This window comes from Somniosus microcephalus, chromosome 21, assembly GCF_052327205.1.
Source record: "Somniosus microcephalus isolate GS21.2 chromosome 21, FLI_Smic_1.0, whole genome shotgun sequence".
Taxonomy (NCBI): domain Eukaryota; kingdom Metazoa; phylum Chordata; class Chondrichthyes; order Squaliformes; family Somniosidae; genus Somniosus; species Somniosus microcephalus.
Window position 1 is genome coordinate 74,691,098 of NC_141007.1, and position 22,049 is coordinate 74,713,146.

At 46.1% G+C, this 22,049-nt stretch overlaps 1 protein-coding gene across 1 annotated transcript in view; it reads left to right on the top strand.

Moving 5' to 3' along the window:
* LOC147102977 (uncharacterized) overlaps positions 1–22,049 on the top strand; it is a 128,174-nt gene that overhangs the window by 60,115 nt on the left and 46,010 nt on the right. The window lies entirely within an intron of this gene.

Here is a 22,049-nt window from a genome sequence, read left to right on the forward strand (position 1 = left end):
GAAGTTGAGGAAGACAAGAGAAGAGTCAGAGATGGACCATGTGAAGGTGAAGGAAAGGTGGAAATTAGAAGCAAAGTGAATGAAATTTTCAAGTTCAGGGCAAGAGCAGGAAACGGCACCAATACAGTAATCAATGTACTGGAAAAAGAGGTGAGGGAGGGGACCTGAGTAGGACTGGAACAAAGAATGTTCCATATATCCCATGCAAAGGCAGGCATAGCTAGGACCCATGCGGGTTCCCATAGCGACACCTTTTATTTGGAGGAAGTGAGTGGAGTCAAAGGAGAAGTTGTTCAAGAGAACACGTTAAGCCAAGCGGACAAATGGATCGCCCAAACTAACAGGTATACAAAATAAAAATAAATCAGTAATAAAATCAGAAAATGAATCAGTTGGTCAGGTAGCATCTGTGGAGAGAGAAACAGAATTGACGTTTCAGGTCGATAACCTTTCGTCAGAACTGGAAAAAGTTAGCGATGTAGAGGTTTTAAGCAAGTACAGAGGCAGGCCCTTTCCCCACAGATCCTACGCAACCTGGCGCTAGGAATGCCGGTTTTAGCCAGGCCCAAGAGCAGCCCCACGACTAGGTCCTCCAATCTGCTCGCCCCCCCCCCCCCCGTTACATACCAGGCGAAAGTAGATCATGGCATTGGACTTAAAATGTAACCGTAAGTTGAGGAGTAACCCCTTTAAGTAGTGAAAGAGGGTTGCAACCTCTGACGCTGCAAATAGATATGAATACGTTTTCATCCAAGCCACGGAATGGAGAAGCGGCCTGGACATCTGTAAAGTAGCTAAATATGACATTTGAAGCAGTACTTCCCACCCCAGGTCCCCAATGGCGCAGAGGAGAATTTCCACAACAAGAGCTTTCCATTGGTGACACTCGCCTTCGCCGGCCAGCAAGATATTCCGCCAAGACATCTCCGATGGACTACAAGGGCAAGGAAGTGAAGAGTGTGCAGCAATAAGCTATACAGGATGTATGCAGCATGGGCCTATCAAAGACATCTCCATCAAACTACAGGGAGAGGAGGGACGGTAATGCCCCAGAGGTCTCTGCTCTTAATCAGCAATTGAGATGGATCCAAATACTAAGGAGATACTGAAGCTGCTAGACTTTGGCAGCTTGTCTAATCAGTAGATCACACAGCCTTCAGGACGCCAAGAATGTCAAATAATTTGAAAATTGTTTGTATCAAATTGCTCTGATTTAAAAATAAGAGAGTGTTTCACACAGTCCCAAGCTCATTGTGATCCTTTGAGCCCCTTGTTTACTAGGTCTACTAATCATAGAATTATAGAATGATACAGCACTGAAGGAGGCCATTCAGTCCATCGCGCCTGTGCTGGGTCTTTGAAAGAGCTATCCAATCAATCCCCTCCCCTGCTCTTTCCCCATAACCCTGCGGATTTATCGCTTTTAAACACTTATAATTGCTAAGGTAAGTTAAATAAAGCTGCGATCCTGTGAATTTACCTTTTAACGCCCCTGGCTACTTGGACCTCACAGCTCTTGGTCCTTGGGTTTCATTTCCACTGCACCTCAATTCTCTATTGGTGTACTGGACCCAGTAGTGAACCCTGCTACTATTTGAGGACACTAGTAAGGTTGCTAACTCTGATTGGACGCATTCCCTGCGATTTCATCACATGAGCTCTCGCCTCCAGCTGCCTTGCCCCCACACTCACGCCATTGGTCGCCCAACATGTTCACCCTTATGGTGCGCCACCTTCCCGTGCTAATTGGAATGCGAACAGTCTCTTTGTTACCCAATTAGATGATTCTTGACTATCTGTCAAACAGCCTTTTTTCCCAGCTCTGATTTTTAAAATAATATCCCTACGCTATTTCTCCCGAGTTGCTCGTGGCAATGTCTGGGAGTTTAATCTTTAATTCCAGGAGACTCCAGGACAACCCGGGAAGGCTGTAAACCCTAGCTATTATGCAGCTCTGCTGGACCCCTGGATCAACCTCTGCTGGCTTAGGATAAGAACATAAGAAATAGGAGCAGGAGTAGGCCATACGGCCCCTCGGGCCTACTCCGCCATTCAATAGGATCATGGCTGATCTGAATCTAGACTCACGTCCACTTCCCTGCCCGCTCCCCGTAACCCCTAATTCCCTTATCTGCTAGGAAAATGTCTATCTCCATTTTAAATTTATTTAATGTTGCAGCTTCCACAGCTCTCTGGGGTAGCAAATTCCATAGATTTACTACCCTCTGAGTGAAGAAGTTTCTCCTCATCTCAGTTTTGAAAGGGCAGCCCCTTATTCTAAGATTATGCCCCCTAGTTCTAATCTCACCCATCAGTGGAAACATCCTCCCCGCATCCACCCAATCAAGCCCCCTCACAATCTTATATGTTTCGATAAGATCGCCTCTCATTCTTCTGAACTCCAATGAGTAGAGTCCCAACCTACTCAACCTTTCCTCATAAGTCAACACCCTCATCTCCGGAATCAACCGAGTGAACCTTCTCTGAACCGCCTCGAGAGCAAGTATATCTTTTCTTAAATATGGAAACCAAAACTGCACGCAGTATTCCAGGTGTGGCCTCACCAATACCCTGTATAACTGCAGCAAGACTTCCCTGTTTTTATACTCCATCCCCCTTGCAATAAAAGCCAAGATTCCATTGGCCTTCCTGATCACCTGCTGCACCTACATACTAACCTTCTGTGTTTCATGCACCAGGACCCCCAGATCCCTTTGTACTGTAGCACTTTGCAGTTTCTCTCCATTTAGATAGTAACTTGCTCTTTGATTTTTTCTACCAAAGTGCATAACCTCACACTTTCCAACATTATATTGCATCTGCCAAATCTCTGCCCACTCACTTAGCCTGTCTATGTCCTTTTGCAGGTTTTTTATGTCCTCCTCACTCACTGCTTTCCCTCCCATCTTTGTATCGTCGGCAAACTTGGATACGTTGCACTCGGTCCCTTCCTCCAAATCGTTAATATAGATTGTAAAGGGTTGGGGTCCCAGCACTGACCCCTGCGGAACACCACTAGTTACTGTTTGCCAGCCTGAGAACGAACCATTTATCCCAACTCTTTGTTTTCTGTTAGATAGCCAATCTTCCACCCATGCCAGTATATTACCCCCAATCCCGTGATTTTTTATCTTGATCAGTAATCTTTTGTGTGGAACCTTGTCAAATGCCTTTTGGAAGTCCAAATACACTACATCCACTGGTTCCCCTTTATCCACCCTGTATGTTACATCCTCAAAGAATTCGAGCAAATTTGTCAAACATGACTTCACCTTCGTAAAACCATGCTGACTCTGTCCTATTAAATTATGTTTATCCAAATGCTCTGTTACTGTTTCCTTAATAATGGACTCCAACATTTTGCCAACCACAGATGTTAGGCTAACTGGTCTATAGTTTCCAGCTTTTTGTCTACTTCCCTTCTTAAATAAAGGGTGTTACATTAGCAGCTTTCCAATCTGCCAGGACCTTTCCTGAGTCCAGGGAATTCTGGAAAATGATCACCAATGCACCCACAATCCCTACCGCCACTTCTCTCAAGGCCCTAGGATGTAGGCCATCAGGTCCGGGGGATTTATCCGCCTTAAGTCCCATTATTTTACTGAGTACCATCTCCTTAGTGATTTTAATCGTCTTTAGCTCCTCCCCCCCTCATTGCCCCCTGTTTGTCCAGTGTTGGGATATTTTTAGTGTCCTCTACTGTAAAGACTGATACAAAATATTTGTTCAGCGTCTTTGCCATCTCCATGTTCCCCACCACTAGTTTCCCGGTCCCATCCTCTAAGGGACCAACGTTCACTTTAGCCACCCTTTTTCTTTTTATATAGCTGTAGAAACTCTTGCTATCTGTTTTTATATTTTTTGCTAGTTTACTTTCATAATCTATCTTCCCTTTCTTAATTAATCTTTTAGTTATTCTTTGCTGGCTTTTAAATGCTTCCCAATCTTCTATCCTCCCACTAGATTTGGCTACTTTATATGCCCTTGTTTTCAGTCGAATACTATCCTTTATTACTTTACTAAGCCACGGATGGCTGTCTTTTCTTTTACTCCCCTTTTTCCTCAGTGGAATATATTTATCTGGAAAGATGTGAAATATCTCCTTGAATGTAGACCACTGCTCTTGTACCCTCTTACACTTTAATCTGTTTTCCCAGTCCACTTTAGTCAATTCTACTCTCATACCTTCATAGTCTCCTTTATTTAAGCTTAGTACGCTGGTTTGAGATCCAACTCTCTCACCCTCAAACTGAATTTGGAATTCAACCATATTATGGTCACTCATTCCAAGGGGATCCTTTACTAGGACATTTTTTATTAATCCTGTCTCATTACACAGGACCAGATCTAAGATTGCCTGCCCCCTGGTTGGTTCAGTTACATACTGCTCAAGGAACCCGTCCCTAATACACTCTATGAACTCTTCCTCAATGCTGCCATGCCCAATTTGATTAGTCCAGTCAATATGAAAGTTAAAATCCCCCATGATTATAGCTGTTCCCTTATTACAAGCCCCAACTATTTCCTGATTTATACTCCGACCAACAGAGTTGCAACTGTTAGGAGGCCTATAGACTACGCCCACTAGTGACTTTTTCCCCTTATTATTCCTTATCTCCACCCAAACTGTTTCACTATCCTGATCCTTTGACCCAATATCATTTCTGACTATTGCAGTGATTCCATCCTTGATTAACATAGCAACCCCACCTCCCTTTCCTTCCTGTCTGTCCTTCCTAATTGTCAAATACCCTTGTATCTTTAGTTCCCAGTCATGATTATCTTGCAGCCATGTTTCCGTAATGGCCACCAGATCATACCCATGTGTAGTTATTTGTACCGTCAACTCGTCAATTTTGTTACGAATGCTGCGTGCATTCAGATAAAGAACTTTCAATTATGTTTTCTGACAATTTATTCCTGCTTTTACCCCTTTTACTACTTTACCTTTATCATTATACATTCTGTCCCTTCCTGACACGCTCTGGTTTTTAATTCCCCCACTGCTACCTTGCTCTATTGCCTTCTCCGCTGTCATTTTTATTTTTCGCTCTCTTAAAACCTCCCCCCCACTAATTAGATTAAAGCCCTCTCTATAGCCCTAGTTATTCGATTCGCCAGGATTCTAGTCCCAGCACTGGCCAAGTGAAGTCTGTCCCAACGGAACAGCTCTCTCCTGTCCCAGTACTGATGCCAGTGTCCCAGGAAGCAAAACCCATTTCTCCCACACCAGTCTTTGAGCCACACATTTAACTCTCTAATTTTATTTACCCTAGCCAAATTTGCACGTGGCTCAGGTAGTAATCCAGAGATTATTACCCTTGTGGTTCTGCTTTTTAATTTGGCCCCTAGCTGCTCAAACTCCCTCAGCAGAACCTCCTTCCTTGTCCTATCTATGTCGTTGGTACCAACATGGACCACGACAACTGGATCCTCCCCCTCCCACTCCAAGTTTCTCTCCAGCCCAGAGGAGATGTCCTTAACCCTGGCACCGAGCAAGCAATACAGCCTTCGGGACTCTCGCTCTCGGCTGCAAAGAACTCTATCTATCCCCCTAACGATACTATCCCCTACCACTACAACATTTCTTTTAACTCCCCCCACTTGAATGGCCCCCCGCTCCACGGTGCTGTGGCCAGGTTGCTCATCCTCCCCGCAGTCCCTGTTCCCATCCTCACAGGGGAGTAAGAGCCTCAAACCTGTTGGACAAGAGCAAGGGCTGCGGCTCCTCCAACACTACCTCCTGGATCCCCGTACCTGCCTCACTTCTAGTCACACCATCCTGACCCTGGCCACGGACTACATCTGAATTAATTAATCTAATTGGTGTGACTACCTCCTGATACACAGAGTCCAGGTAACTCTCCCCCTCCCTGATGTGTCTCAGTGTTTGAAGCTCGGACTCCAGCTCTTCAACATGGAGCCGGAATTCCTCGAGCAGCCAACACTTACTGCAAATGTGATCACCGTGAGCATCAATGGTGTCCACCAGCTCCCACATATTGCAGCAGCAACACATCACCTGATCTCCCATTCTATGTAATTAATTAAATTTATTAATATTATTTTTAAATACCCTCTGCTCCGATTCTAGATGATGAATATCGCACCTTAGAAACTATAAACCACAGAGTTTAAGCTTAAAAAAGAAATACTTACCAACCAATCACTTACCCGCTTTCTGGTGACTTTACACTTGGATTACTTTTTACTTCTCTCCTTCCCTCTGAGTTCCGAGTTCGGAGACTGGTACGCCTTACCTGGTCTCTGGGGCCTTTTATAGCCCCGCTCTGCCGCTCGAGATTCCCGCCGACTCTGTGAGGCCTTACCTGGTCTCTGGGGCCTTTTATAGCCCCGCTCTGCCGCTCGAGATTCCCGCCGACGCTGTGAGGCCTTACCTGGTCTCTGGGGCCTTTTATAGCCCCGCTCTGCCGCTCGAGATTCCCACCGACTCTACATTCCTCCTCGGGCCCTCTGATTTCACTGGGTAATTCCAGCAGCAATATCATGAATGTGCGACCTTTGTATCATCTCCTCCCTCTGTTTATGACCAGTGTCTCTTCTAATCTCTGGCCTGCCTCTGTAAACTGAATTCCCTCTGTCCCTTCATATGTACATTTTGGCTACTGTTCTGGATTGGAGCCCATTACTTCCATCAGCCTTTTCTTTTCTCTTGGCCTCTCTCTGGCCCTTCTCCCCTTCCTGTGACTGTCATGACACCTATCATTTAAAACATAGAAACATAGAAGATAGGAGCAGGAGTAGGCCATTCGGCCCTTCGAGCCTGCTCCGCCATTCAATGAGATCATGGCTGATCATCCAAACCCTAGCACCCTGTCCCTACACCGACAGCCATCCCACCCAAGCCCTATACCCGTAACCCCACGTATTTAATCCCCCCTAACACTAAGGGTCAATTTTTATCATCGCCAATCAACCTAAACCACACATCTTTGGACTGTGGGAGGAAACCGGAGCACCCGGAGAAAACCCACGCAAACACGGGGAGAATGTGCAAACTCCACACAGACAGTCACCCGAGGCCGGATTTGAACCCGGGTCCCTGGCGCTGTGAGGCAACAGTGCTAACCACTATGCCACCGTGCTGCCCTCTTGGGTACTTTGCCCACCACCCCAATCCCAACCCTGACCAATCACTACTCCGCTGCCTTGCTACTCTCCTGTCACTATCGCAGCCTTGAATCTCCCTTGAATAAGCCCACAGCTATTCTCTGTGTCTCTTTTGGCATTCTCTGAAAAGCCCATCAAGTCACCCTTTACTGCTTCCTTCTTTAACAGCAATCCCAACTGCCCCATCCTACTCGCTCACCAACCTTCTTACCCAGAACACCCGCTGAGGGCTAACCTTGCCAACCGCCTTTCTGTCCCGCTTAACCCCACCCATCACTGCTCCTTTGAACTTTGCCAGAAGATCAACAAACACTCGATCTTCTGAGGACAAGGAGGATCCCATAGAGGCATAGGATTAAACAGTAGCTGAAGTCATCTTTTTTTTAAAAATGTTCTCTGTTCATTTTCCTGTGTGCCACGATATTTTTATCTTGATGCCAGCAAAAATGTAAGCACTCTCAAGGATCAGGATTCACCTATGAGAGTAGTCTGAAATGGAGAAGCCAAAAATATTTAGGGTAAAAGTACGCAACAGCGTAACAGTGATGTCATCAGAAAAACATGCAGCAGTGCATTAAGACTGGCAGGAAATGAAGTGAAAAGTGAGCCTTCCTTTTTACCGATCTAAATAATTCTGGCAGGTTTCCCCTTGATGTGGCTGCTGACTGCAGGAGACCCGTGCTGTGGGAGCCAAAGACAGCAGAGCAACACCTCAGCAGCTTCCTTCTCGAAGCAGTTCTATAATATTAAAAGGCCACATTGTCGACTGCAAGAATGACATGACGTAACAGCCCTTTAATTTCGCTTCCTGCTCTTTGGTCAAGGCCTCCCCAGGATTGCACAGTTGGGATTAGAAACATTATTTGGAGGAATCATGTACACAAGCCAGAATCCTACCACTCTGTGCTCTGACACACTGCCTCAGCAAGCTACTCTATTTTAAAATATAATTTTAAATATAGTCTCATCACCCTTAAAGGTGCTGGTTTTTAATTTTTTTTAACCTATTTTGGAGTTCATCCATGTTGCCATGATTGCTGAAATAAAATAAAGAATGTTAAAATGTAGGGCAACTGTGGGGCATTGCCACTCTAATATTGATTGGAAGTGTTTAATGTGACCTGTGGAATTCTCTACCACAGAAGGCAGTAGAGGCCAATTCATTAAATATATTCAAGAAGGAGTTGGATATATTTCTTAAGGCTAAAGGGATCAAGGGATAGGGGGAGAAAGCAGAGACAGGGTACTGAATTTGGATGATCAGCCATGATCTCATTGAATGGCGGAGCAGGCTCGAGGGGCCGAATGGCCTACTCCTGCTCCTATCTTCTATGTTTCTATGACTCTTAAATGAGAGGAAATGGGGATGGGGAGGAAATCTGCCACTAAGCATTAAAAAAAAAATTTTGGAGTCAGAAATCAGCCTGTTGATGACGCAAGTTGGATTTCCCAAAGAGAAGAGGCCCTGTAGTGATTCGAAGCCTGGTTGACATTGAACTTTTAGTTACTGTCAAGGCCTGGGATCGGTATCCTGCAGCAGGAAAGTTGGTGATCCCCCCCCCGCCCGCCCCATTCAATATAATGAATTGCCTCCTGATAAACCACTGCACACCTTCTAGCAACAACTCTTTTACAGTGAGACATGTCTGGTTGGGTTTCCAGCAGGCTACTCTTTGATTCCAAATAATTTCCTGTTATCAACTTTTTTCCCTGCCAAGTTTAACAGGGAGTACTTTAGACTGAGAGATCATCGATTAACAGATCTGGCAAAAGGCAGTGACTTTCTGAAAGTAATATTTAACCTACCCAATTCTGTGTGTCTCACTTTCAAAGCTCAATTGATTTTGCATGGATAATTTTTTTAGACCTTTAGTTACCAAAATAGCATTGTAGGAAAGAGCCTTCTAACAGCTGAAGCTGTTAGTTTGTGTATTAGGAAAGTAGAAATAGTTCAAAATTATAATGAGAGCAGTACTTTGTTATTTGAATATACCAGCAGATCCCCTGTGGTGTTCTGTCAATGGTGAGAGAGGTAATGAGGTCAGACTGAATGGAGACTGTGTAAAGACTTGCAGCCTGGTGAATCTGGTGTGGAAATGCAGTGAGGAAGAGTTTGTGGCTGAGGGAGGATATCTCTGTAAGGTGGGAGCTTTTACTCCACTCTATTTAATATTTTTTGTTCTTCCCGGTGGTTTTTAAGAAGCAACCAACATTACTTCACTGAAGATCTGATGGAGGGTTAACCTCACTCTCTGTGCTTGATGCTAATCGATCAGCTGTGTAATTCTAGTTACTTTTTTCTTATTTATGAATTTTCTATCATCTGCTTTTCTCTGTAGATAAAAAATGTTTTATACTTCTTTATTTTCATTTCAGAAGCTTTTCCCTTTCCAATCAGTAAAGAGGATAGGAAACAAAAGGCCCAATTTTAACCCCCCCCTCCCATTCCGAATGGGGCATGTGGGGGGCTTAAAATATCGGCAGTGTTGTGCTCACCTTGTCCACACTGCACTCGCACCCTGTGCCATTTCAACAGGCGTGTTTTGGGCAGAGTAAGGCCACCTGATGATGCCATTCAGACCATAATCCTATTTTAACCCTGAAGCTGTCAACTCAACAGCTAATTCAGTGGCCACTGAACTCCCGCTTCAGCTTGACAGACGTGATCCACTTATTCATTCTTAAGTGGCTCTAAACAAGCCACTAATTACCTGAATTGGGTCCCCCGCTGTGAGCCCGCCGCTGCGTGTCGGGTCTGCTCAGCGCTCACAGATCCGACATCAGGGAAAGTTGCGTGGGGGCAGGTTCACAGCGGGGTCCCGACCCGCTGGGGGAAAAAAACACTTTCCCACCGGGCCCGCTGACCTCCCGCAAAATCCAGCCCCAAGTGTAGTCTTCAGGTGGGCGAGGTTAGAGGATGGGAGGATAAGTGGACCAGGGCCAAGGGAGGATTGCAACAACAGAGGGAAGAGGGAGCAGCTAGAGCAGGTTAGAGGGGTGGGGCAGGGGAGTTCTGGAGAAAGTTATAGGTAGAATATGATTGGAGGCTAGCGAGGAGAGGGCAAAGTGGAGCTGGGATAGAGGGCCAATGGTAAGGTAACACGTGGTTACAGGTGGGGGGAGGCGGGGGGAAATCAAACGCCATTGTAAATCGGTGGAGTACCGAAGAAGCCTGCCCACGGTCCGGCCAATGTATGCTCCACACCACAATTTACCTCAGACATCCTTCCCTCCTGTTTCTCTACTGTCTGATTCCCAACTCCCATTAACTCCCTCGGAATCAGCCAACGGATCAACCAAGCAGAAATGCTGCTCCTGGCCCTATAAAAAATCCTCTCCATGATCGCCTTTCCCGCCTCAGGCCCAGATTGTCGGAGTTCTGCCTAGGAGCCTGCCGATTTCCCACTATCCTATAGGTCTTTTCTGGGGCAAGTGTCTATCAATAACCACAAAACTAGAAGTTATAGACTTTAACAAGTTGGCTTTTAATCACTAAGATCAGAGCTAACATCTCAACACACTGACTGGCTCGCAGGAATGAGTCATACAGGTTAGTCAGGAAAGAGGAAGTGAAACTATACACCTGTGGGGGAGGGTAATATACATGAGTGCAAAACGAATACAGGCAAGAACAAACAGATTTCATTACAGGAGGAAATTGCGGAGGCTCTAACCATCATTTTCCAATCCTCCCTGGCTACAGGAGTGGTGCCAGAGGATTGGAGAACTGCTAACGTTGCACCATTGTTTAAAAAGGGAGGAAGGGATAAACCGAGCAATTACAGGCCAGTTAGTTTCACCTCGGTGGTGGGCAAATTACTGGAATCAATTCTGAGGGACAGTATAAACCTTCATTTAGAAAGACACAGATTAATCAAGGACAGTCAGCATGGTTGTTAAGGGAAGGTTGTGTCTGACTAACTTGAATGAATTCTTTGAGGAGGTAACAAGGAGGGTCGATGAGGGCAGTGCATTTGATGTAGTCTACATGGATTTTAGCAAAGCTTTTGACAAGGTCCCACATGGCAGGCTGATTAAAAAAGTAAAACCCATGGGATCCAAGGGAGAGTGGCAAATTGGCTCAGTGGCAGGAAGCAGAGGGTAATGGTCGACGGGTGTTTTTGCAACTGGAAGGCTGTTTCCAGTGGAGTTCCACAGGGCTCAGTACCTTACTTTTTGTAGTATATATTCATGATTTCGACTTAAATGTGAGGGGCATGATAAAGAAATTTGCAGATGATACAAAAATTGTCCGTGTGGTTGACAGTGAGGAGGAAAGCTTTAGACTGCAGGAAGATATCGATGAACTGGTCAGTTGGGCAGAAAAGTGGCAAATGGAATTTAATCCGGAAAAGTGTGAGGTAATGCATTTGGGAGGGGCAACAAGGCAAGGGAATACACAATTAATGGGAGGATACTGAGAGATGTAGAGGAACAGAGGGACCTTGGAGTGTGTGTCCACAGATCCTTAAAGGTAGCAGGACAGGTCGATAAAATGGTTAAAAAGGCAGACAGGATGCTTTCCTTTATTAGCCGAGGCATAGAATATAAGAGCAGGGAAGTTATGCTAGAACTGTATACAACACTGGTTAGGCCACAGCTTGCGTATTGTATTGCGTGCAGTTCTGGTCACCACATTACAGGAAGGATGTGATGTTGCCAGGACTGGAAAAATGTAGCTATGAAGAAAGATTGGATAGCCTGGGGTTGTTTTCCTTGGAACAGAGAAGGCTGAGGGGAGATTTAATTGAGATGTATAAAATTATGAGGGGCCTAGATAGAGTGGATAGGACAGACCTATTTCCCTTAGCAGAGGGGTCAAGAACCAGGGGGCATAGGTTTAAAGTAGTTGGTAGAAGGATTAGAGGGGAGATGAGGGAAAAAAATTTCACCCAGAGGGTGGTGGGAGTCTGGAACTCACTGGCCGAAAGGGTGGTAGAGGCAGAATCCCTCATCACATTAAAAAAGTACTTGTATGTGCACTTGAAGAGTCGTAACCTACAGGGCTATGGACCGAGTATTTTCACACCGGCATGGACGTGATGGGCCGAATGGCCTCTTCTGTGTTGTAATTTTTCTATGATTCCTCTCTCGAATACTCTGCCCTCCCAAATCCCTACCCCAACCCTTCATTACTCTTTGACCTTCCTACTCTCCTGCCGCTGTCCCAGGCTTGACTCCCTCTTAGATAAGCCTACAGCTTCCCTCTGTGCCTCTCTTGTCTTCCTCCGAAGGGCCCACCGTGGCACTCATCGTTGCCTCCTCACAAGTAGCAACCCCAACTGTCCCATCCTACTCCCTCACCGACCTTCTCACCTAGCGCGCCCGCAGGGGGCTAATCTTGCCAATCTTCTCCCGTCCAACTCACCCCTCCAAGCGCTGACCCTGTGGATGTTGACAGTGGATCAGCCATCACCGACTCTCTCCGCAGCTCCCTGCAGAATGTCCATTCACCTGTGAACAAGGCCCTTGCCATCCATGAGTTTATCATGGATGATTGCATCGACATCATGGCCCTGATGGAAACTTGGCTGAGGGGTGATGATACCTTACCCTTAAATGAAGCCTCCCTGCCTAGCTATGCCTTCCACCACTTGACCCGCCCAGACCGCCATGGTGGCGGTGTGGCTCTCATCATCAGATCACACCTTGGTCTGTCCCCCTACTCCTCTGGCACTTTCTCCTCCTTTGAGTATCTCACCTTGTTCCACTGGAATGCAAAGATAACCCCCGGCATCTATTCTCTACTGCTAACCATCTTCTTAAACTCCTTTCACCTGTCTCCTCCACATTTTGTCTCTAAGATTGAGACCATCCGATCAGCTGCCTCTGCCACGTCCCTTCTTTCACCTAGCCCACCGGGCCAAACCTCCTCTAAGGTCCCCCCCTGCCCTAGCCCTGAACTCGCATCTTTCTCCAGTTTCTCTCCGATCTCCCCTCTTGACCTCTCCATGCTCATCTTGTCCATGAGACCCACTTCCTGCTCCCTCGACCCTATTCCCACCAAACTGCTGACCACCTTTTCTGGCTCCCATGTCAGCTGACATTGTTAATGGTTCACTCTCCTCAGGTACTGTCCATCTCTTCTTCAAATCTGCAGTCATCATCCCTCTCAAAAAAAAAACAGCCCTTGACTTCTCTGTCCTTGAAAACTACCGCCCCATCTCCAACCTCCCTTTCCGCTCCAAAGTCCTTGAACGTGTTGTTGCCTCCCAAATCCGTGCCCACCTTTCCCGGAATTCCATGTCTGAATCCCTCCAATCTGGTTTCCGCCCTTGCCACAGTACCGAAACGGCTCTCATCAATGTCATCCTTTGTGACTGTGATGAAGGTAAACTATCTCTCCGCGTCCTTCTCGACCTGTCTGCAGCCTTTGACACGGTTGACCACTCCATCCTCCTCCAACGCCTCCCCACCGTTGTCCAGCTGGGTGGAACTGCAGTCGCCTGGTTCCATTCTTACCTATCTAATCATAGCCAGAAAATCACCTGCAATGGCTTCTCTTCCCACTCCCGCATCGTTACCTCTGATGTCCCCCAAGGATCTATCCTTGGCCCCCCTCCTATTTCTCATCTACATGCTGCCCCTCGGCGACGTCATCCAAAAACATAGCGTCAGTTTCCACATGTATGCTGACGACACCCAGCTCTACCTCACCACCACTTCTCTCAACCCCTCCACGGTCTCTCAACTGTCAGACTGCTTGTCCGACATCCAGTACTGGATGAGCAGAAATTTTCTCCAAGTAAATATTGGGAAGACCGAAGCCAATGTCTTCGGTCCCTGCCACAAACTCCGTTCCCTAGCCACTGACTCCATCCCTCTCCCTAGGATCTGTTTGAGGCTGAATCACACTGTTCACAACCTTGGTGTCATATTTGACCCTGAAATGAGCTTCCGACCACATAGCCACGGCATAACTAAGACCACCTATTTCCACCTCCATAACATCGCCCGTCTCTGCCCCCGTCTCAGCTCATTCGCTGCTGAAACCCTCATCCATGCCTTTGTTACTCTTGATTTGACCATTCCAACGCACTCCTAGCTGGCCTCACACATTCTACCCTACGTAAACTTGAGGTCATCCAAAACTGGGCTGCCCGTGTCCGAACTCGCACCAAGTCCCGTTTACCCATCACCACTGTGCTCGCTGACCTACATTGGCTCCCGGTTAAGCAACACCTCGATTTCAAAATTCTCATCCTTGTTTTCAAATTCCTCCATGGCCTCGCCCCTCCCTATCTCTGTAATCTCCTCCAGCCCCACAACCGCCCCCCCCCCCCCCCGAGATCTCTGCGCTCCTCTAATTCTGGCTTCTTGAGCATCCCTGACTATGATCGCTCAACCTTTGGTGGCCGTGCCTCCTGTCGCCTGGGCCCTAAGCTCTGGAATTCCCTCCCCAAACCTCTCCACCTCTTTCCTCCTTTAAGACTCTCCTTAAAACCTCCCTCTTTGACCAAGCTTTTGGTCACCTGCCCTAATTTCTTCTTATGTGGCTCGGTGCCAAATTTTTGTCTTCTAACCCTCCTGTGAAGCGCCTTGGGGCGTTTTACTACATTAAAAGGCGCTATATAAATACAAGTTGTTGTTGTTGCACTGCCTGAAAGGGTGATGGAAGCAGATGCAATAGTAACTTTCAAAAGGGAATTCGATATATACATAAAAAAGGGGGGGAATCAGGGCTATGGGGAAAGAGCAGGGGCATGGGACTGTTTCAGAGAGCCGGCACAGACATGGTGGGCCGCTTCTATCAATACCTCAACTTGAAAATATCTCTTCCGAGAGAAGAACAAATATGGGAATGGAGGGAAGCAAAGAAACCAATCAGTTTTGCATTATAGACCTTTGGCCCCTGTACCGACAGTGGGACAAGTGTCATTGGATGTACAGATAGATACAAGCTAGTTTGAGTAACTGATCAGTCAACAAAAATGCTGCAATATTCAAATAAATCAAAGTGTGGAGATGCCAGAGTTGGACTGGGGTGGACAAATGTGAGAAGTCACACAACACCAGGTTATAGTCCAACAGCTTTATTTGAAATCACAAGCTTTCGGAGCGCTGCTCCTTCATCGGGTGAAGTGGAGAAATGCACATAGGGCACAGCTTATATAGTCAGAGAATAATGTCAGATGTTTACAGGTAATGTGATAAATGGCAGTTGGCAAGATTACCTGTAAACATCTGACATTATTCTCTGACTATATAAGCTGTGCCTATGTGCATTTCTCCACTTCACCTGACGAAGGAGCAGCGCTCCGAAAGCTTGTGATTTCAAATAAAGCTGTTGGACTATAACCTGGTGTTGTGTGACTCCTTACAAATCAAAAGCAAACAGCCAGGAGATCGTGCAACTCTAGCTACGGACACATCATGAGTATATGGCATATTGTTCCAAATTAAAAACATGGCAGGCTTTCGACATTTGATTAAACTGTAGGATGTAGCCCGTTTCCAGTTCCTGATCTCAACTGTGGGATAACGTGGGCCAAGCAAAGGGCCGTCATTTCCTCAAGGGTGCGACAAGCCACGTACAGGGGTATTCAAAACACCGGGAAAGCGGGGATAATCCGGGCAATGTGTACTTTCCTTCCCCTTTTCTCACACAATTAGCCTCAAGACTTCATAGGGTTTTAGGGACTTGTCAGCAACGCGACTGCAAAAGGGTTTTACTTCCGAGTTTGCACTTCAGAATTCGCGATTGTACCGAAACCTATAGACGGAAAAAAGGGGGCACGTTTATGCCGTTAACGATTGCGTATTGGAAATAATACAATTTCAGTCTACTTGTAGCAAGTTGGCAGTTAGCTGGAAGTGGTTCGTTATGTCCCGCACCCAGACCCACCTGATTTGGGGTAAGTGACATTGAAAACATCGTCGTCCCGAACCTGGAATTCCTCCCGGGCGTACCTCAGACTTTCTTCCGAGTGGACAAGAGTGGGCCATAACATCCCCTCGTACAGAATGTTCAGCTGCGGCTCGCTCATTGTTCTCCCTCCAAGGCACTGTAACTAACAGTGAACCCTGCCACTTAACCGCACTAATCCCGAGCAGCCACAAGTGATTTTGTCTCTGAGAATACGCATGCTCTGTGGAGAATCAACTGAATCAACAAGTGCCTAACAAATTGTAGACGCACTTACGGAACCGTATCCAGCATGGGGTCTATTTTGAACTGGACCAGTGAGAGTGGCACTGGGATAATTCAGTGCCACCACTCCTCCAGCACAAAAACATAACTGCAAGTACCCTCTCAGGAGGGGATTACTGCGGATGCTGGAAATCTGAAATACAAACAGAAAATGCTGGACATACTCAGCAGGTCAGGCAGCATCTGTGGAGAGAGAAACAGAGTTAACATTTCAGGTCGATGACCTTTTGTCAGAACTGGAAAAAGTTCGAGATATAACAGGTTCTAAGCAAGTACGGAGGCAGGGAAAGGGGGTGGGGAGGGATAGGATGGAAGGCAGGAGAGATTAAAAGATAAAAGGGAAGATTGTGTGAGGCAAAAGGAGATAGCAATAGGGCACAAGTAAAGAAACAAAAGATGGGGCCTAGAGGAGATGTAAATGGGAACAGCAGAATCATCAACAGCTGCTGTCTGAAAAAAATGGGGGTACAGGTTATGATCTGAAATTGTTGAACTCAATGTTGAGCCTGGAAGGCTGTAAAGTGCCTAATTGAAAGATGAGGTGCTGTTCCTCGAGCTTACATTGAGCTTCATTGGAACAGTGTAGGAGACCGAGGTCAGAGTGGGAGTGAAACGGAGAACTAAAGTGACAGGTGACCGGAAGCTTGGGGTCACGCTTACGGACTGAACGAAGGTGTTCCGCAAAGCGGTCACCCAATCTGACTTTGGTCTCCCAAATGTAGAGGAGACTGCATCATGAGCAGCGAATACAATATACTAAATTGAAAGAAGTAAATTGCTGTTTCATCTAGAAGGAGTTTTTTGGCTCTGAACGGTGGGAAGGAAGGAAGTGAAAGGGCAGGTGTTGCATCTTCTACGCTTGCACGGAAAGGTGCTGTAAGAAGGGGAGAGGGTGTTGGAGGTGATTGAGGAGTGGACCAGGATGTCACGGAGGGAGCGGTCCCTTTGGAATGCTGAAAAGGGAGGGGAATATGTGTTTGATGGTGGGATCATGCTAGAGATGGCGGAGGATGATATGTTGAATGTGGAGGCTGGTGGGCTGGAAGGTGAGGACAAGGGGAACCCTATCGTAGTTCTGGGAGGGAGGGGAAGGGGTGAGGGCAGAAGTGCGAGAAATAGAACAGACACGGTCGAGGACCCTGTCAACCACGGTCAAGGGGAATCCTCGGTTGAGGAAAAGGGATGACATATCGGAAGCACTGGTGTGGAAGGTGGCATCGTCAGAACAGATGTGATAGGGAAACTGGGAGAATGGAATAGAGTCCTTACAGGAAGCAGGGTGGAAGGATGTGTAGTCAAGGTAGCTGTGGAAGTCAGTGAGCTTAAAGTGGATATTGGTCGATAGCCTATCCCCACAGAGAAGTTGAGGAAGACAAGAGAAGAGTCAGAGATGGACCATGTGAAGGTGAAGGAAAGGTGGAAATTAGAAGCAAAGTGAATGAAATTTTCAAGTTCAGGGCAAGAGCAGGAAACGGCACCAATACAGTAATCAATGTACTGGAAAAAGAGGTGAGGGAGGGGACCTGAGTAGGACTGGAACAAAGAATGTTCCATATATCCCATGCAAAGGCAGGCATAGCTAGGACCCATGCGGGTTCCCATAGCGACACCTTTTATTTGGAGGAAGTGAGTGGAGTCAAAGGAGAAGTTGTTCAAGAGAACACGTTAAGCCAAGCGGACAAATGGATCGCCCAAACTAACAGGTATACAAAATAAAAATAAATCAGTAATAAAATCAGAAAATGAATCAGTTGGTCAGGTAGCATCTGTGGAGAGAGAAACAGAATTGACGTTTCAGGTCGATAACCTTTCGTCAGAACTGGAAAAAGTTAGCGATGTAGAGGTTTTAAGCAAGTACAGAGGCAGGCCCTTTCCCCACAGATCCTACGCAACCTGGCGCTAGGAATGCCGGTTTTAGCCAGGCCCAAGAGCAGCCCCACGACTAGGTCCTCCAATCTGCTCGCCCCCCCCCCCGTTACATACCAGGCGAAAGTAGATCATGGCATTGGACTTAAAATGTAACCGTAAGTTGAGGAGTAACCCCTTTAAGTAGTGAAAGAGGGTTGCAACCTCTGACGCTGCAAATAGATATGAATACGTTTTCATCCAAGCCACGGAATGGAGAAGCGGCCTGGACATCTGTAAAGTAGCTAAATATGACATTTGAAGCAGTACTTCCCACCCCAGGTCCCCAATGGCGCAGAGGAGAATTTCCACAACAAGAGCTTTCCATTGGTGACACTCGCCTTCGCCGGCCAGCAAGATATTCCGCCAAGACATCTCCGATGGACTACAAGGGCAAGGAAGTGAAGAGTGTGCAGCAATAAGCTATACAGGATGTATGCAGCATGGGCCTATCAAAGACATCTCCATCAAACTACAGGGAGAGGAGGGACGGTAATGCCCCAGAGGTCTCTGCTCTTAATCAGCAATTGAGATGGATCCAAATACTAAGGAGATACTGAAGCTGCTAGACTTTGGCAGCTTGTCTAATCAGTAGATCACACAGCCTTCAGGACGCCAAGAATGTCAAATAATTTGAAAATTGTTTGTATCAAATTGCTCTGATTTAAAAATAAGAGAGTGTTTCACACAGTCCCAAGCTCATTGTGATCCTTTGAGCCCCTTGTTTACTAGGTCTACTAATCATAGAATTATAGAATGATACAGCACTGAAGGAGGCCATTCAGTCCATCGCGCCTGTGCTGGGTCTTTGAAAGAGCTATCCAATCAATCCCCTCCCCTGCTCTTTCCCCATAACCCTGCGGATTTATCGCTTTTAAACACTTATAATTGCTAAGGTAAGTTAAATAAAGCTGCGATCCTGTGAATTTACCTTTTAACGCCCCTGGCTACTTGGACCTCACAGCTCTTGGTCCTTGGGTTTCATTTCCACTGCACCTCAATTCTCTATTGGTGTACTGGACCCAGTAGTGAACCCTGCTACTATTTGAGGACACTAGTAAGGTTGCTAACTCTGATTGGACGCATTCCCTGCGATTTCATCACATGAGCTCTCGCCTCCAGCTGCCTTGCCCCCACACTCACGCCATTGGTCGCCCAACATGTTCACCCTTATGGTGCGCCACCTTCCCGTGCTAATTGGAATGCGAACAGTCTCTTTGTTACCCAATTAGATGATTCTTGACTATCTGTCAAACAGCCTTTTTTCCCAGCTCTGATTTTTAAAATAATATCCCTACGCTATTTCTCCCGAGTTGCTCGTGGCAATGTCTGGGAGTTTAATCTTTAATTCCAGGAGACTCCAGGACAACCCGGGAAGGCTGTAAACCCTAGCTATTATGCAGCTCTGCTGGACCCCTGGATCAACCTCTGCTGGCTTAGGATAAGAACATAAGAAATAGGAGCAGGAGTAGGCCATACGGCCCCTCGGGCCTACTCCGCCATTCAATAGGATCATGGCTGATCTGAATCTAGACTCACGTCCACTTCCCTGCCCGCTCCCCGTAACCCCTAATTCCCTTATCTGCTAGGAAAATGTCTATCTCCATTTTAAATTTATTTAATGTTGCAGCTTCCACAGCTCTCTGGGGTAGCAAATTCCATAGATTTACTACCCTCTGAGTGAAGAAGTTTCTCCTCATCTCAGTTTTGAAAGGGCAGCCCCTTATTCTAAGATTATGCCCCCTAGTTCTAATCTCACCCATCAGTGGAAACATCCTCCCCGCATCCACCCAATCAAGCCCCCTCACAATCTTATATGTTTCGATAAGATCGCCTCTCATTCTTCTGAACTCCAATGAGTAGAGTCCCAACCTACTCAACCTTTCCTCATAAGTCAACACCCTCATCTCCGGAATCAACCGAGTGAACCTTCTCTGAACCGCCTCGAGAGCAAGTATATCTTTTCTTAAATATGGAAACCAAAACTGCACGCAGTATTCCAGGTGTGGCCTCACCAATACCCTGTATAACTGCAGCAAGACTTCCCTGTTTTTATACTCCATCCCCCTTGCAATAAAAGCCAAGATTCCATTGGCCTTCCTGATCACCTGCTGCACCTACATACTAACCTTCTGTGTTTCATGCACCAGGACCCCCAGATCCCTTTGTACTGTAGCACTTTGCAGTTTCTCTCCATTTAGATAGTAACTTGCTCTTTGATTTTTTCTACCAAAGTGCATAACCTCACACTTTCCAACATTATATTGCATCTGCCAAATCTCTGCCCACTCACTTAGCCTGTCTATGTCCTTTTGCAGGTTTTTTATGTCCTCCTCACTCACTGCTTTCCCTCCCATCTTTGTATCGTCGGCAAACTTGGATACGTTGCACTCGGTCCCTTCCTCCAAATCGTTAATATAGATTGTAAAGGGTTGGGGTCCCAGCACTGACCCCTGCGGAACACCACTAGTTACTGTTTGCCAGCCTGAGAACGAACCATTTATCCCAACTCTTTGTTTTCTGTTAGATAGCCAATCTTCCACCCATGCCAGTATATTACCCCCAATCCCGTGATTTTTTATCTTGATCAGTAATCTTTTGTGTGGAACCTTGTCAAATGCCTTTTGGAAGTCCAAATACACTACATCCACTGGTTCCCCTTTATCCACCCTGTATGTTACATCCTCAAAGAATTCGAGCAAATTTGTCAAACATGACTTCACCTTCGTAAAACCATGCTGACTCTGTCCTATTAAATTATGTTTATCCAAATGCTCTGTTACTGTTTCCTTAATAATGGACTCCAACATTTTGCCAACCACAGATGTTAGGCTAACTGGTCTATAGTTTCCAGCTTTTTGTCTACTTCCCTTCTTAAATAAAGGGTGTTACATTAGCAGCTTTCCAATCTGCCGGGACCTTTCCTGAGTCCAGGGAATTCTGGAAAATGATCACCAATGCACCCACAATCCCTACCGCCACTTCTCTCAAGGCCCTAGGATGTAGGCCATCAGGTCCGGGGGATTTATCCGCCTTAAGTCCCATTATTTTACTGAGTACCATCTCCTTAGTGATTTTAATCGTCTTTAGCTCCTCCCCCCCTCATTGCCCCCTGTTTGTCCAGTGTTGGGATATTTTTAGTGTCCTCTACTGTAAAGACTGATACAAAATATTTGTTCAGCGTCTTTGCCATCTCCATGTTCCCCACCACTAGTTTCCCGGTCCCATCCTCTAAGGGACCAACGTTCACTTTAGCCACCCTTTTTCTTTTTATATAGCTGTAGAAACTCTTGCTATCTGTTTTTATATTTTTTGCTAGTTTACTTTCATAATCTATCTTCCCTTTCTTAATTAATCTTTTAGTTATTCTTTGCTGGCTTTTAAATGCTTCCCAATCTTCTATCCTCCCACTAGATTTGGCTACTTTATATGCCCTTGTTTTCAGTCGAATACTATCCTTTATTACTTTACTAAGCCACGGATGGCTGTCTTTTCTTTTACTCCCCTTTTTCCTCAGTGGAATATATTTATCTGGAAAGATGTGAAATATCTCCTTGAATGTAGACCACTGCTCTTGTACCCTCTTACACTTTAATCTGTTTTCCCAGTCCACTTTAGTCAATTCTACTCTCATACCTTCATAGTCTCCTTTATTTAAGCTTAGTACGCTGGTTTGAGATCCAACTCTCTCACCCTCAAACTGAATTTGGAATTCAACCATATTATGGTCACTCATTCCAAGGGGATCCTTTACTAGGACATTTTTTATTAATCCTGTCTCATTACACAGGACCAGATCTAAGATTGCCTGCCCCCTGGTTGGTTCAGTTACATACTGCTCAAGGAACCCGTCCCTAATACA